Source organism: Ahaetulla prasina, chromosome 3 (genome assembly GCF_028640845.1).
Source record: "Ahaetulla prasina isolate Xishuangbanna chromosome 3, ASM2864084v1, whole genome shotgun sequence".
Lineage (NCBI taxonomy): Eukaryota > Metazoa > Chordata > Lepidosauria > Squamata > Colubridae > Ahaetulla > Ahaetulla prasina.
In genome coordinates this window covers 164,250,272-164,268,373 of record NC_080541.1, presented here as the reverse complement: position 1 = coordinate 164,268,373, position 18,102 = coordinate 164,250,272, and the positions used below count along the sequence as shown (strand labels likewise).

Sequence of the window (18,102 nt, the reverse complement as noted above, 5' to 3'; positions counted from 1 at the left end):
TGACATAGCAGTTAACTGTCCTTAAGTTAGATCTGCTAGAGAGTGAAACAGTCAACAGTAAGTTTTATGGACTAGCAGAAGAATGTGACATTACTATATCTCACTAGGGTCTATATGTGCTACAGTACTGTGGTGTTGACATAACTGACTTTAGTACTACTGGTCAGGAATGAAAGGCTATTTTGGTCAGAAATCATCCCCACCTTCAGGACAGCATCATTTTATTGAATCAGTGGGTAAACCCAGACATGTTTGCCCTTTACCATCATAATTAGAATGCAGGATAGGTCTAATGTGCGATCACACAATTCAAATAGCAGTGTAATCAACCTAACTAGTAGACATAAATCTCATACAACAAGTGGACAAGGTTGCAATAATCTCCTACAGAACTTGGCATTCATAAATGGGAACATTTATTTAATGAAGTTGAGAACATTTGGTGAAGTATTTGACTGAAGCTATCAAGGTTTCAGGGAGGGCATAATTTTAATACTTGATTTCCCAGAACTCTTAGAGATACTCTGCCTCAGGACTCCCGATAAAAGGACAGAACTGGAAATTCAACTTCAATCCTGCAACTGGGGCTGCACTGATAAAGTTTCCCACAGAGGTAAGCCAGTGATTGGGGGAATGTCAAGGAAGAAGAACTTAATAATGGGAAGAGACAATACTAGTTAAACCTACTAAAATAACAAGTTTTAAAAACAGGGGATGTAGATGAAGTGTCTTGTACAGAATGAAGGGTCCTAATGGCCCCCCAGCTCCAAATGTAAATAAACTATTAATGAAGGCACTGGGATTTATAGGAATGTGTATGGGTGAGCATCAGGGCAGTCTAGACTTTTACAACTGCTAGCTACTTATGCATTTATTTTTTTTGCAGAAATCTGAAGCACCAAGCAGGAAAAAAAAACAGTCATTGCCATCAGAAATCCACTGCATCTCTCAACATAGATAGGTGAGTACTACCTGACTACCTCATTTGTTACCTATAGAAAATCCACCAAACACAAATTAAAAAGACAGGACCAAAGAAGAAATCACATCAAATAATGAGAACTTATTTGACCTTCTCATCCACCTGTTTCCAATCACATCTAAACCCAAGATTTACTGCATCCATTGGTCATTGCTACTTCATATGTATCCTTTCTCTGCAGGTAACCTGGCAAGCAGCAAATTAAGAGGCAAAGCTGTTCACTACTCTAGTATAAAGCGCATATGAGGAAGCTTTGTGGACAAACCTGAAACAGAAAACAAGCAACGGAAATTTCTCCTTTGAGCTGCTTCACACTTTCTCCTTTCAGAAGTCCTGTGCTTGAATAACAGACCGTTATACAGGATTGGCAACTTACTGAACATTGAATGATAAGAAGTGCTGCAGCTTTTGTCTTTCTGTCTATCATACAGGTGGTTTTAGAGCTGTGCCTCCTTGTATAAGGCTGTCAGGATTTTCCAGCCTAACCAATGTTGTTTAATAAAAACTATATCTGTATTGACATGAGAGTTAGCTGTTTTTTCCTTCCAGTTATTCACTACAGCTTTGGGGAGTGGAATAGGGCATTTAGATTTGAACAGATGCTGGGCTCCTCTAACATGTTTTAGTAGGAGTAATCACAGAAACATCCAAATGAGAAGAAATGCATTGTGGACCTAAAGACTTTAGTAGATCAATTCTATGTCTCTCTTCACTACTTAATATAATTAACCAAGTGTGTATATATGAGGCAACGGAAGGATGAGGAAGACTGATAGCACTTAACAGGCAGTCATATTCCATGTTAGGAAAACAACAGCATAAAAAAAATGTGGCAATAAAACACTGAGGGCTGAGCAAAAAATCCTTTTCCTCACAATATTGTCATAACTACTGAAAAGTGTGATTTACAGTAATTGGAGATGGTCTTAGCCTTTTGTGACACCTCTAAGGGCAGCTAATACATAATAAAGTATAGTAGAAGTGTGAGATATCTTTAGGGAATGGACAGGTGTAAGAGCCATATATATTTTGGTCTAATATAGTCTACATCTGCATGCAAAAATTCAGGCATTCCTGATCAATTTGTATGTATCTGAATGCTGAAGTGAATAGGAACCTATGTAATGTAAAATTAAACAAAAACTTTCTTTAGTTTTGAATACATATTTACTGTCTGTATGCAATTCCTTGCAAATTAGAGATAAAATGTCTTTCACAGTCCTTAGATTTGAATGTTTTTGATGGGCTGTATTAAGATCTTAGCCATACAGTATTATCGAAGGACACTTATGGATGTTTCTTAAGAAGAAAAGTTCTGCAAGGAGGAGTAGGAAAAAATTAAAAAACATAAATAAAAAGATCTTTAGCTGTGACAGGAAATATTTAGAAGTTATTATTTCCTCCAAACAGGCTGTTACATAGCATTGATTGAATAGGTATTCACACTTTTACACCAGACATAGTCTATGTTTCCTTATTTCATTTCTCTAAATGATGTCATGTAAATGGTATATATTTAGATTTGTAGAAAGGTTATGTGTTTAACTTTGAACCATGTAATAATTATCTCGGCTTCTGTTCATGAAGCGTATGGTATGGCCAAAAGTGCCTAAATGTTTGCATTTATACTTACATCTCACCATACATGATGTCCACAACAATGTACTCTATATGGGACTGCACTTGAAAGCTGCAACTGGTCCATAGTGCGGTGATGTGGGCTATGTCCATGTAACACCACTGCTCTGTGAGCTGTACTGGTTCCCAGTAGGCTATCAGGTGCAATTTGAGGTGATGGTTATCACCTACAAAGCTCTCCATGGCACAGTGTGTAATAGTGGGAGTGACCTTAGAAGATGGTGAAGAGCCACAACCAGGCCAATAGCCATATAAGAGACATTAAAGTCTCAGGAAAGACCATCCCTAGTTTCATTGGCTGTAAGAATGACAGCGGAGAAATACATTTTCAGATTTGCAAGATTCTGTTAATATAAACTTACAAAAAAATAGAATTAATTCAACTAGATATGCTATTTTTCCAGACTACTTCACCTGTCTATAGGGCCAGGCTACTTTCAAGATTGCCTTTCCCCCATTGTTTCTGCTTTTCCTACAGAGATTAGAGATGACATATTCCAGGTCCTTTCTATTAAACAATGCCATCTTGTTGGACTCTGAAATTGTGACTTATAAGTGGCAGTGCCGGAACTATGGAACACTCTCCCCCTGGAATTTTAAATGGCTTTGACCCAGTTATTTTTTGCAAGACACTGAAGACCTGGTGTTTCTTGAGATACTTGTCTTGCTCTGTTCTGACAGCTTAAGGGAAGGTAGACATGCTATACCATACTTTAAAGATTATACTTTTGGATATAACTGCAAAGAGGCAGTTAGATTTGATTTGTTATAGTTTATCAGATAGCTAGAAGTATAGGGTACATTTGGAATATTCATTATAGTGCATCTGATAGTTACAAATACAGAGGATATTTGGAGGGACTTATTTGGAGCATTTGTGAGGAGTAAAAACTTTATGCAGTGATTTTTTTAAATGTCTCAGTTTAGATGGCAGTTGTCCATAGAAGTTAAAGTTGCTTTTCTATCTGTTTTCCTTCTCTATTCTCATGCTAGTTTAACATTAGTGATCCAGGGATTAGGGTTGAAAATGCTTAAATTAAAAAAAAAATGTTCAATTTATGATTGAAAATGTCTGAAAATTATTCAGATTTAGGCTTGAAAATATTTTATTTTTCTGAGTTGTATCCTCCCAGTAATTGATAAAGCTGAAATACAAACTTCCAATAGACAAGGGGAAAGAAATTACCTCTTCATGTTAATAATACATTGTGTTTCAATATGTTATCTTTTTTTAAAGATTTTGTATGTATGGCAGAAATCACATTGCTATACTTTGTTCTTGCATTGTTCTGAGTTTATAGATTGCATGGTTTTTAATAATAATAAGACTAGAAGAACTGCCCTGCTAGATCAGGTAAAGACCCATAAATAGTCCAGCAGTTTATATCCCACAGTGGTAAACCAGATGTTTTTGGATTCCTATGTGATAGAAATATGCCACTCTTCCACTGTTGCTTTTCTTCAGAATATTTGAAGGATCCTAAATCAAGTTTCTAAGACAAGTTTCTGTACTGCTCTTGACAGGAACAATACAGGTAGGTATTGAAGATATTGAATCCATGAAGATTTACACCAAAGAGAAGTAGAATAATTTTAGCCTGGTCAGTCGTGCTTTGAGTGAGAACTATGGGTTGATTTGGGGGGGGGTTGTTTTCTTGGCTATCTGCGATATTCTCAGGAGACTTCTCCAGCGCCAAAATTTAAAAGCATCAATACTCTTCCTACCCTTAAATTCCAACTTTCACTTCCATGGGATGTCATAGGGAATATTATAGCTTCTATAGTTCTGATCTTTTTTTTTTATAAAAAAGTTTTATTTTAACATTCATATCCAATAACATATTTAGTGTACCATCATATACAATTAATCGGACCTGCCCGGTCACCACCCCCTTCCTTTAACTCTCTTCCCTTCTCTACCTTCTTCTACTTTCCACGACCATCCTCCCCTTCTCTTATCTACATCCTCTCCTCCTTCCTCCCTACTCCTTTCTTCTCCCTCTATAGTTCTGATCTTTTTAGGTACAGCCACATCACAACAGTTTGAATGTCTTTTGGAACAGGGGTCTCCAAACTTGGTCCCTTTAAGACTTGTAGACTTCAACTCCCAGCAAAGCTCTGGGAGACTCTGGGAGTTGAAGTCCACAAGTCTTAAAGGGACCAAGGTTGGAGACCCCTGTTTTGGAAGGCCTTCATGACTGTTCTACCAAGGTCTAGTCTACAGAGTATTTCTTAACCGTGTTTTCCTTTAGTGTTGAGGGTTGATCATAAAAGGCACAAGCACTCCATCCCTTTGATATCTTCATTACCAATTCTAAGGCTGGTTTGTTCTATCTGTTATCATTAGTTTGGGTTTTTTTTATATCTAATTTTACTCCCATTTTTTCACTTTGCTACTTAACTTTTATTATTAGAGTTTGCAGACTCTTTATGGATTACTGGTTGGTTTACAAGAATAAAAACAAACATATATACCCCCCAAAAAACAACAACACTCAAATGCCTTAAGAAAAGCAACCTTTTGGAGGCAACCAAAGTTGCACGACCTGCCATCATTTTGATCCAGGACCCTGGCAAAAGAAGGAAGTTCCAAGACCTCTTTTGAACCCAGTCAGGGTGGGGCCAGACATATCTCAGAGTGAGAGAAGGGGGTGTTCAGATTTATGTATTCATAAACCCTACTGAGTTGTTTAGGAATACTGATTCCTAAATCAAGAGTCACCTGATTGAGATTAAGGGAACCTGTAAAAAAATAAGACTGTATAAGTACTGGCTGTTAGGGGAGGGCTTGATTATCCATCAGTATCATTACCCTATAAGTCTCACAGTTGTGATAGAACAATAAGAGTAGATCTTTATTATCCTTTGGTGTGTGTGCGTTCACGTATGTACCAGCCTTGGTAATTTTTGTTTTATTTTAAGGATTGAAAATGAGCCCAGGTGCAGTTAAGAATAGCTGATACCAAACAAACAGTAATTCACACTTAACATACGGGAAGGATAAAGCAATGTCATGTACATAAGCAAAAGACAACTGACATTAACGCAGCAGGCAAGGTGATTACTTAGCAATCTAGTAACTATATGTGATCATTATTGCTGGTTGGTGGGTTGTTTAAATGAGTACCTGAAGGTTAAGTAATAGCTGTAGGAGGGAGGAGAAAGGAATGGGGGGAGAAAAAGAAGAAAAGGAAAGGAGGTGATAAGAAGGTAGGCAGACGTGCATGAGAAGCTATGCGGATATCTTAGGAAAGAGATTATTTGTCTGTGTTTTAGTAAGTGATACTTATGGTCTTTGATTGTATTTGTTAGAGACTCCTGGGGAATAATAATAGATTTTGAGGGGATTCTTTTATTTCTTTAAATCGCCTATTCTCAGATGAATGTTTTCATAAAATATCAGCTATTCTGACCTGTTTTAGCCTTTTTAAGCCTATTTTTGGGTCAATATGAATAAGACATTCACTGTGTAATAAACAAGGAGATGCTTAAGTCCACAAGGTTTTGATTTCTCCTATGTTATAGTTCAGAGTCTTGTGTTATAAACAACATGAGAAGGGCTATACAGATTAGTGTTAAACAGAAGTCAAGTGCTGTTTTCCACAATGTATCCAAAAGTTCTATTCAAATAGCTTTACCCAAAATATGTCTTGACCCTTAATCTGTGATCATGATCTAAAATATAAAAACAGAGCTTTTGATGTGAGATTTTGGTTATGTGAATAGATATTCACTGTGAGAGGCATCTCAGTAATTCTGATATAATTGCTAGATTTTAATTTTCTATGGGCTGTTATATTAAAATAAGTAACAAAAAGTATTTGTAGATTTGTAATAATGTCCATTTTACTTGTTTGTGACAAGTATTTTTTCATAGAAAATGATTGTGAAATGTTTATATATATGAGAAAATTGTTCTGTTTCATATTGTGTTATCTTAATGAAATAAATACGTATTTATCATTTTTAATTCTTGCATCAATGTGATTGAAAAGCATAGTTATTATTTAGTTGTTCTGGCAATAGTGATCACTATCTCATTTAATTGAATATGTAATTGAGATGTATTCTCAGATTTTTATAGATGCATGTGTAAGTGGAAATTTATTTAGGGAGTATGAGTACCAAATATGTATTGCTATCAACCTAATTTAATAGATTTGCAATTATTGAGGGTAAAATTGTAATATTTTTATTTCTTAGCTTGTAGCAGTGGCTTCTCATGTCTGAATAACTGATGCTAAACTCACATTTGTTCTATGCCTTTCCAAAATTTAACTTGAAACAAAATACATTATTTAAATCCATTTATTTTACATGTTCAATACAAGGAAATTGCAAAATCTATTTTACTTTTTAAGTAATTCAGTGCAAGATAAAAAGTCAAACAAGATAGTAGAAGATGATATATAAACTGTTAATTACAAACTTGGTCTTAGAGTTTCCTATTTTGATAGTTATTGTAACAAAGTATGTTTAAAAACATTTTTATTGGGAGTACAATAGTGTAATTAATCAACTAACATTTTAAAAGCTGATTAAAAATTGGCATTTGAATTCAGGGCATGTTAAAGTCTGCCCACATGAAGGTAGGGTATCTAAATGCCTTAATTCTATTTTCTCTTGATCAGATCTGTTAAAACAGAAGTGGAAATGCTTTACTTGAAATTTGTCTTTGAGTCTGGCCGAAAATTTAAAATGAGAATTAAGGAAACTGAGTAATTATTCCAAATTCTACTGAAGTTAATAAAAATAATTGCTTAAACTTGCCCTACTGATACTTGTAAAATTAGGTTTTACAAATCCACCATTATGTGAAAATTATCAGTGGTTAATAAATAGATTGAGTAATACAGAAAGAACACTTTCTTGGTACCTTTTCGGTTTCAAAATTTAAAGAAATCAGTTTGGTTTTCTCCCTATACCTGGTACCACTGTGTTTTCACAGCATTACCAGATAAATTCAAAAACAATTAAAGATGAAGTAATCAGAAATAAATATTCTAAACTGCCAGATCATAATTGGTTGTTCCTTATATTCTTAAAAATAAAGTTTCCGTTTAAAATTAAAATTAGTAACTGAGAATTTTAATATGTAATTTGTAATTGATTTTGTTGATATTTTATTAGGAATACTACTCAAGTACCCGACAGTTTGCTTCTGTTTTTGTTTTTATTTTTTTGCAGAAACATAGCTTTTAACAGTAGCAATAACTTTGTTACATTCTGAAATGCATTCAGTTTGTTTCCAGCATGTAATTTTGAAAAACGTTGGGAAGATCAAGTTATCTTCTTATATTTCCATCCTTTAGTTAATATGAGAAATACAGATTACAAATTCTTCAATGCAGATTGCCTTAGTCTTGTTTTTTTACTTATAGTTGCTTGCTAACAGGCTAATACTTACACATAAATCCTTTCTTTCTCTCTCTCTTGCTGTTGATATTCTATTTTTGTGAAATGTATAGGAACTGTGTCTATCCACTTACCTATTCAACGTACATAATAATACTGAAAGGTAGATTGTTGGTGGTTCTAATCATTTTTTCTTGCGCATACCTTTACCATACAGGGCAAGCAAGCAGCCTGTTATTATGAACTAAACAATACATCTAGAGGTGGTTCTTTTTTTCCCTTTCCTTTTCTTCTTGGCAGAACCTTCCCAAACCAGTCTGACCTAGCACCTAGCAATGTTCTTGGCTTTGCTCAGCAACAGCTTGGGAACCCAAATCTCCTCCTGAACCCAGATGGCAGTGTGTAGCCATATGTCAACAGCATATGCCACCCTGATTTCTTTTTTTAAAAAAAAAAATAATCACATCAATTCTGCCAGCTACACAAATGGATCTTAACCCATTGTGCAGCAAAAAAAAATCTCTTCCCTGCCAATCCCATTTGTCCTCTATGGACATGTGTCTGCCCAGGCAGCATCATTGAAAAAGTGTAATTATAGATGCTATAGCAACATTTTTTTTTTATTGGGCATTCTGTTTCAGAGCCATTTGTCGGGCTTCTGTTGGCCTTGATGTTGGGGAGACACAGAAAACTGGGAAGAAAGTTTATCTGTATTTGAGTTTTTGATAAGGAGAGGCAAACGGGCTTTTAATTTCCTCCTAGAATCTGTTCACTTTCAAACTAGTTGAACTGAATCTCTTATAGTGAACCATTCTCAGATACAGAGCTGCAGGGATTGCTTTTCCAGCCTCCATGCTGTTAATTGCTTTCGCCAGTAATCCACAACCATTCAAACAGAACGACAAAATAAATATAAATTTGCTGTCCAAGTCAGTATTTCCACAGTAAATATCCCAGCTACAATAATCAAAACCAGCTTCCCCTAATATTAATGGTACAATTTCATGGTTAAATTGAAATAGCCTTTGCAAACAGCAGCCTAATTTTGGATTAAGCAAAACAAGGAAAGCTGCGCTGGGAAGTTGTTGTATCCTTATCGTCAACTAAAGCTTCAGTTCTCAGAACTGATGTTCCATTCCAATATGTTAAGCCGCACATTTTCTAGATTTGTCCAGATGTAAAATCTACAGTGAAGTTACATATGGGTTTATTCAATGATTATGATGAGATCCATACGCAACAAATTGTAAAAAGAAATCGAGTGTCTGATGGATTAGAACACAAGTTTTCACAGCCAATTTTTTTTTTAAATCCAATTTTGGATGAGAACCACTTTATAGTAAATGCAAGAAAGAAGCACCCTGTATCTATGATATTTTGTTCTGTAGAAAATTAGGTGGTAAAAGACAATTATCAAAACCTTGATGACTAATGCTTCATGACCTTTGACAAGGGTTAGCAGCTACTGAGGTCTTTGTGGTAAAAACATTGGCGTCTGAAATTGACTCATACCCTCTACATATTTTCCTTTTCCATTTATCTTGGGCATCCTGTTAGTGCTTTTGAAAACTAAGTTATTCCAACACCAGGATCAGGAAAGGGCTTTTAATTGTTCATGCGGGTTAACAATCTTCTGACATTTTATTTTTAAAGATATGTACTCTTATCCTTGTAGCTACTATAAAAGTTCCCTTTTTATAACCCTGTAATCCCTTAATTTGGGGTAAAGTCAGAGTGACTGGATGGAGCTGAGTGTTTACTGGCCAGATGCCCTTCCTGATGCCAAGCTACTATAGAAGCTGTTTGACCTCCCTATCTTTGCACAGGTATACATAGATAGGCACTACAGAAAAAGCTTCTGTCTTCAGTAGGAATGACAGCAGTAACTCATATGGCCACAAAATAAACAATTTCTTGCTGTACGATTGTACCAATAAAGGCAAGTGTTGAATATGCGTGAGCATGTGAGAGTGTAAATAATATTCTGAATTAGGCTAAAGAGTTCGATCAGAAGCAAAACCCAAATAAAAATACCTGTTTTCAGTGTAGGTATAGCTGTGTTGATATTATAATATTAGATCAGACTTAATAAGAAAATGGAGCATCATCTTGTACACATACTAAAGTGGAATAAAAGATTTATATACATAATCCAATACAAAATAACATTCTCTTAACCTGTGCTTTTAGAGGGCTCCATTGAGTTTCTATGGCAGGAATTCTGGCTCCACTGAAATCAATGGTTATATTCCCATTAACTTTGATACAAATGTATAGTTTGAGGTGTGAAATAAGAATTATGGATGACTTAAACAACAACAACAACAAAAAAAAAACCAGAGGGAGAGACGTCTCCTTTTATACAAACTGGAAAAATGCTCACAGAACAATAGAAAGAGATTAATGTAATTTGCTTAATATAAAATCTATTTATTAGTTGAATTCTTATGACACAAATTTTGGGATAATGCAGTCGATTATTGTAAAATTATTCTATTAAAACCAGTGATAATTTGGGCACCTTTTTGGTCATTATATTGCAGAGCCAAACTTTGGTTGTTAGAAATGGAGGTTGCCTTATTGACTTCCCTGAGAAATCAAGCCTGACACAACATTGCTTAATTTGCATTGGTATTGATTTGTCCTGCAGTATTAAAAACCTTGTCACAGATAACCAATGATGTCCATTCCAGGGCTAACTTATTTGTGGTACATCTATTAATAACAAAGTGGGAATGTAAGAAATAAAGGCGCTGTACTTAATGCAGGCCTACATTTTCTACTCCAATTTGATATTTCTACACAAATGCACACACACACACAACTAAAAACCCAGTGCATTTGATTGCATTTGAGATTGTTTTCCATCCTCTGTGGCTTTTTTCTATGCATATATTGATGCTGAGGTGGCAAAATAGTTCTATGAGGTTTCTTATTGTTGATTCAGATCCACTGCAGTTGGTGGCTGGAATCCAAATAGCTACTTCAAGCATCCTTAAGTGTTTTTAGCCTGGCCACCAGAATTTTTATTCTCTTTTCCCTTCTGAAAAATAGATCAACGTACACATTGCAAGAGATTTTTAAAAGTTCCTTCGGTTTCAAAATAGGCTTGTGCTGTGTGGCATGGTAGAAAGTCAAGCTCTATATATTTCAGGGAATAAAGAACTATTTGTAAATTTCAAATGTTTCCTTTTTGAAAAATTTGGTTGATGAATATATGTGTCCTCCCCTTCAGATGTAAATAAAAATTTATGTTAATTAAAAATGATGGTTAGAGCTTGAGAGTATTATGTGGGACTGCTTGCATAGACATATATACATAATTTTTTTCTTCTGTTATTATTTTTTCCTAATTATTCTGTAAAATAAAGTAAGAAATAAAAAAGCAAAGGTCACAATGAGCACTCGTAGAATGAAAGCAGCATATTGTAACATTTTTTGGAGTATATTTTCAGTATCTTTCTGTTTGAAAACCCAGTAAGTGTAGTGGTTAAGGCACCATACTAGAAACTGGGAGATCATGAATTCTAGTCCTGTATTAGGCTAAACCAGCTGAGTGATCTTGGAAACAGGTGGTGGCAAACCACTTTCGAAAAACCTGTATAAGAAAACTGCAGGGACTTGTTGAGGGAGTCACCAGGAGTCAACACAGACTGTAATGGGCATACAAACATCTTTCCATTTGAAGAAAACTCTTTCTTCATATTGAACGTTCTCTAATACATCTAAAAGAGCATCATTTCATTTGCATTAACCAGAACTCAATGGGTTTTAATCTCTGGCTAAATATATATTTTAGTACAGACAGTCCTCAACATACGACCACAACTGAGCCAAAAAAAATTTGTTGCCAAGTGATAGATACCATTGTTAAGTGAATTTTACTCTTTTTACAACATTTCTTGCCAAAGTTGTTAAGTGAATTACTACTGTTGTTAAATTAGTAATATTGTTGTTGAGTGAATTTGGCTTCGCCATTGACTTTGTTTGTCAGAAGATCACAAAAAGTGGTCACATGACCTTGGGATACTACAACCATCATAAATAGGAGCCAGTTGCCAACTGTCGAAATTTTGATCATGTGACCATGACGATGCTGCATTGGTCTTAAGTGTGAAAACAGTCATGTCACTCTTTTCAGTTCTGTTGTAACTTTGAATGGTCACTAAACAAATGGTTGTAAGCCAAGGATTACCTGTGATATGTCTTCTTCTCAATGCATATATGCCTCATTTATGTATAGCTTGATGATTTGGTTTAGTTGAAAATATTAATTTGTGCACATAATTTTCCATTTTATCTTGTTTATGTTGTATGGAATTCAGTTACCTATTTTTTTTTTCCAAATTTTGTTGTGTTGTGCTGTAGTATTAATGTTTTCTTCCTGGGATGCTGCTCTAATAAAGTGGCTCCTTTTTTATGTGCTCAAGTGCTCCAGATTATTGCTAGTAGGCTTCTGCTGTATTTACCTCTGCTTTATGCTTATTTAAATACTTGGTTCATAATAGGAGTATTATAAAATCTATGTTTTTAAATTTAAAAACCCCACCTTTGTAAAGTAGTTCTGACATAAAATATAATTGAAAGAGGCTACATTCACTCACTCTGGAGAAGAAAAAATGAAATATTCCTCTAGGAAACTTTAAGTTACAATTGTTTCAGTTGTAAGATGTAGGCAAAACTAAGTCCAACACTTTTTCTCATCTTTACAGGGGAATTTTCTCACTCTGAAAGATATTATGAAAGTTAAAATCTTCCCCAGCAAGAAGGTTAGAGTAATAAAGCAAGTCATATATAAAATTCAGAATGCAAGCTGAATGGATAATTCTAAAATCTTAGCCTAGGAATTCATACTCTGTATTTTGCTAAACACATTTTTGTGTGTGTGCATATGTCTTTCATAATATGTGATAAGTTAATTGCAAAGAATTATTTCAGCTGCTTCCTGGGTACCTGATGAATAAATTATATGGAAAGCGCAATATAATAAATATGATAAATTTGCATACACTGTGTTTGGAGTCTATAACTTGGTATTCCATTGCAAGAGCTGTAGAGTTGAAAAGGGAGGAAAAAAAGGATGACTACAGTAAAAAGTGTCACTTATTGATATGGGCGGCTATAGAAATCAAATAAATAATTAAAAAATACACTGTATAGCCCTCCCAAGTGTCCATTGAACATAGCAGGGTATAAATCCAATAAATAAAATAACCCATATGTCTCAAAATAGGTAGTAGGACTCTCTGCAAAACTTGTTATCTCTTTAAACATAATGGCTTCAAAGAAAGTATCTTCATATATTCTTATATGTGCATTTTTTTCTTGAACTTGTAAGGAACATGAATATTCACTTTCTGAGGAGATGGCATATACTGTATATCCGATGAAGGAAGAAAGAGGTTTTTTCTTCTTCAGATAATTTTATTTGAAATAGGAAAGTTTATCCCCAAGACTTTAGTAAACAAGGTAGGTGATACTGAAAGATAATGAAAGAATGAAAAGAACAGAGAACTTGCTGCACATAATGAGAACAAATAGATGGAACAGAGGCAAGAGGATATAAAATACCACATCATAGCCTTATTATATAGCTGATTGTAGCCTTATTAGAATCATGATCCATGTGTATATAATGAGATGCTATAGGATCTGCCCATTAGAAAAAAATCAGGATTCTTAACTGCACAGGGAAACTACACGGACATAACATACTATTGCTGTCCACATGTAATGTCTGAAAATTAGGAATTTCTCTATTCCCTTGGTACCATCTAATGGTTATCTTGATTTTTGCAGTCCAAATCTGATAGTCCAAAGTTAGATGAACATTCATATAGAAAAATATGCATTCTAACCATTAATCCTCTTTTAATTTCTTTATCATGATGATGCCTCCTATTTCTGTTTATTGAATAGAGGACCAGGCATGCCTGTTCTTGTTTGTTTATTATTTTGATCAATCTCCTGTTTTTCATCTTGCATTTCAGTGCCACTTTCTCTTAAATGCAAAAAAAGGAAAAGAAATGAAGTGAAGACGTACCATATTTCTTAGAATTGACCGTATGTAGTGTTCACTATATGTATGTAGTGCAGTTCCGCCTAATTGTTCTATACATATTAATGAGCGTCTCTTTCAAGTATAGCTAATGATGACTTTATATATATTTCTGTGTACCTTTTCGGCAATGGTATCTGAAGGACCAGGGTAATCCGGATCCTCCTGGAGAAACTCCATGCTAAGACTTAATACCAACTTAGTAGTGCATAATCAGTTCATCAACAGAACTTGTCCTTCTTACCGGGTTTTTTTAAAATTTACCAATTTAATTCATAATCCTGATGCAAAAATAGCAGAGAGTAGAAATGAGAATGTACTTTTCGGGCTTCCGGTGGTTTCGTTTTCCCCGGAGGACGTCTGGAATGGCGTCCTGAACTGAGATTCTGTAAAAGCTGGTGAAACAGCGGAGAACTGCTGTTAGCCAGCTTCAAAGCTTTTCTCTGGGTGAAAGAGATTAGCAAGAGCGGCTGGATAGCAGAAGATTGCCCCAGGGGCTCTGCTTTCTTATGCAGAGTCTCGGAGGGATGCCTGCCTAACCCAGCCCTACTCCAGACTCGGCTCGATCCTGCTAATTAGGCAGGACAAGAGGAAAACGCCCACTTCTGCTCAATTGATTCCGTTTTGAATAACTAAAAGCAGACGGGACAAATACAAGTGATCGATTACTGGGGAAGCAAGAAGAGAGCTGACTTCTACTTCTTTTTTTAAAAAGGGGGAAACTTTTTCTCACTTGAACTTAGTGAAGGAAGAAATGGCGTCTGAGAGGAAGTGGATTGGAGGCTGCTTGTGAGAGAAAGCGAAGTTCGTCTTTGTGGATTTTAGCTGAATAGAAGCTTTCCATAGGAGGCAAGGTGAAAGTTTTTATTTTACAACTTTAATTGGAGACTTTTTGAGACTTTGAGATTTTATAATTCTAATTAGAGACTTTACTTAAATTAAAATGGCTTCTAAGCCACCAAAAGCTCCCATGACAAGAAGGGGGTCTGAAACTAATTTAGAAGATATATTAAAGGAACAGAACAGAGTTTCTGAAGAGCGATTTAAAGAAATTATGAATAATATTCATGGTGTGAAGGATCAACTTAGGGAAGAAATTAAAGAGACTAATAAAAAATTAGAGAAGATTTATTGATGGTTTTCAAGGTTTGGCAAAAATTTGGAAGTAATGGAGGATAAAGTGGAAGTAATTAGTCAAGCAAATCAGTATTTGGATAATAAAGTTGGAGAGCTTCAAAATAAAGTGGATAAAAATGAGGATCATGTGGTGGTATTGCAATATAGGCGTTGGAGAAGGCTTTGAGAATTAGGGGTCTTCAAGACCGGAAGGAAGAAGATCTTAAAAAGTTATATCAGAAGCCTTAGCTGAAATGTTAGGCATGGACCCTCGAAGTTGATTTTCAAATTGATAAGGCATATAGGGTTAATTCTTGGGTAGCGAGGCAGAAAAAGCTCCCAAGAGATATTGTAATTTATTTTTAACTTCTACAATAAGAAATCAGATTTTGCAAGCTACATACCAAAAGAAATTGCAAATAGCAGAACAGGAGGTGTTGGTTTTGAAAGAGATCCCTGCTAAAATGTTAAAGGATAGAAGGATTTTAGGTTTTTACACAAGAGCTTAGAAGCATCAGATTCAATATAGATGGGAGGTTCCAATTGGTTTAACAGTATTTTTCAAGGCAGGAGATATCGAATTGATACTGAATTGAAAGCAAAGATTTTCTTTTAATGTATTGAAAGTGGATGTAGAAACAGTGGATAAAAGTCTTCAAGAGAAACAGAGTGGGAAGCTGAAACTGCACCTGTGATATCAGTACCTCAAGAACAATCTCAAGAACAAAGAGTGACAAGGGAGCTATTAGGCGTAAGGAGATGGAGGAACGACTTCAAAGACAGGAACGGATTCTACTACTGAAGCTGTGGGAGGAGCCAAGCCAAGAGTGAGGGTCTTCAGCTAATTGCTCAGAAGCTTCAAGAGGCCAGTGATGGCAAATAAATTTTTGACATGGAATGTTAATGGTTTAAATTCAGCACAGAAAAGAAGAAAAATATTCCATTATTTGAAACAATTTAAAAATGATGTGATATGTTTGCAAGAGACACATATAAAATTATCAGATCAGAAATATTTGATTAATTCAAATTAGGTAAACATTTTGTTTCTTCTGCTCGAATAAGAAAAATGGTATAGTTATATATTTGAAGAAAAATATATCAAGTAAATTAATTGAAACGGACATTCAAGGAAGATATATTGCTATTGAATTGATTTTAGAAGGAAAAAAGACACTTGTGATTGGCATATATGCACCTAATCAACAACAAGAAAAATTTTATAAACTGTTACATGAAAAATTGACTTTTGGGACTATAAAACATTTATTATATTAGGGATTGGAATGGTGTAATGGACATTAGAAAAGATAAAAGAACTCTTTCTAAGAAAATTCCTATGCATGCAAAATTGCCTAAATCTTTTTGATTTGATGGAAGATTTTGAGTTGAAAGATATATGGAGAAGGCAGAATTTTGATGATAGAGATTATACTTATTTTTCGGATAGGCATCAATCTTTTTCACGTATTGATTTTATATTAATTACCAATGACTTGCTTTCTAGGGTTAGGAAAACAAAGATATTTCCAAGATGTTTAACTGATCATAGTCCAGTATGGATGGAGTTGCAATATGAAGGTGGAAGAAGATCATGGAGAATAAATGAAAATTTGTTTAGATATGAGGATAATGTAAATCAATGTAAAAAACAAATGAAAGAATTTTTTGATTATAATTTGGGAAAGGGAACTTCGATAGAAATGGTGTGGGACGCAAGCAAGGCCTTTATGAGAGGAAATTTGATATATATTAATAGTAGACAGAGGAGAAAACTACAAAAACAGCGTAGGGATTTAGAAGAGGAAATTCAGAGGAAACAACAATTATTGGTATATAATCCACATGATTTAAAAACTACTGAGGCGATAAAGATATTACAGAGTCAATTTAATATGTTAATGGCAGATCAGGTGGCAACCAATATACAATATGCTAAACATAATACTTTTTGTAATGCCAATAAATCAGGGAGGTGGTTGGCTTATATGTTAAGGAAAAGACAGAAAGCACGTACTATTGAAGGAATTGAATACAAGGGTAAAGTGCGATTTCAACAGGATAAAATTAAAAAAGCTTTCTTGGAATATTATACAAATTTATATGCCAGAGATACAATATTGAATATGGATATTGATAAATATTTGAAAGAATATAAGGTTAAAGGTTTAACTAATGAACAAAGGGAAGAGTTGAATCGGCCTATAACTTCTGAGGAAATTATTTGGGTAATAAAGCAATTAAAAATAGGGAAATCCCCAGGCACAGATGGACTTACAGCAATATATTATAAAAAGTTACAGGATGAGATAGTTGGTCCACTTATGGAGTTATTTAATCAGATATTGATGGGAGGAGGAGTACCACCATCATGGAGGACTACTTTTATTTCATTGATACCAAAAGAGGATCAGGATTGTACTAAGCCTGGGAATTATAGACCGATTTCACTCTTGAATAATGATTATAAGATTTTTGCAAAAATAATGGCAAATAGGTTAATGGAAATTGTACAACAAAGGATTCACACTGACCAGTCTGGTTTTATAAAAGGGAGACAAATGAGGAATAACGTTAGGCAGATAGTGAATTTATTGGAATATTTGGAAAAGAAAAATCAGATTCCGGCAGCGTTTATATTCTTGGATGCAGAGAAAGCTTTTGATCGTTTGCATTGGGAATTTTTATTTAAATTAACAGACAAAATGCAATTTGGAAATGGTTTTATACGAATACTTAGGGCAATTTATGGAGAGCAAACAGCTCAGATAATAATTAATGGTAGTTTGACAGATAGTTTTAAAATTGCGAAAGGAACAAGGCAGGGGTGTCCTTTATCACCTTTATTGTTTATTTTATCTTTGGAACCTTTATTGGATAAGATAAGAGAGTTAAGGGAGATAGAGGGTATTAGAATTAGAAGATATGAATATAAAGTCAGAGCATTTGCAGA

General features: G+C 34.7%; 1 protein-coding gene across 9 annotated transcripts in view; it reads left to right on the top strand.

Moving 5' to 3' along the window:
* Nucleotides 1-18,102, top strand: part of NFIA (nuclear factor I A) — a 336,917-nt gene that overhangs the window by 113,751 nt on the left and 205,064 nt on the right. For 2 of the 9 annotated variants that reach the window (XR_009154605.1, XR_009154606.1), the window contains 3 exons: nt 509-613; nt 887-961; nt 1,164-2,203. The exons of the other annotated variants lie outside the window; for them this stretch is intronic. The gene's annotated coding sequence lies outside the window, so the exon portion shown is untranslated. Of the gene's footprint in view, nt 1-508; nt 614-886; nt 962-1,163; nt 2,204-18,102 lie in introns of those variants that run through there. 9 annotated transcript variants of the gene reach the window in all.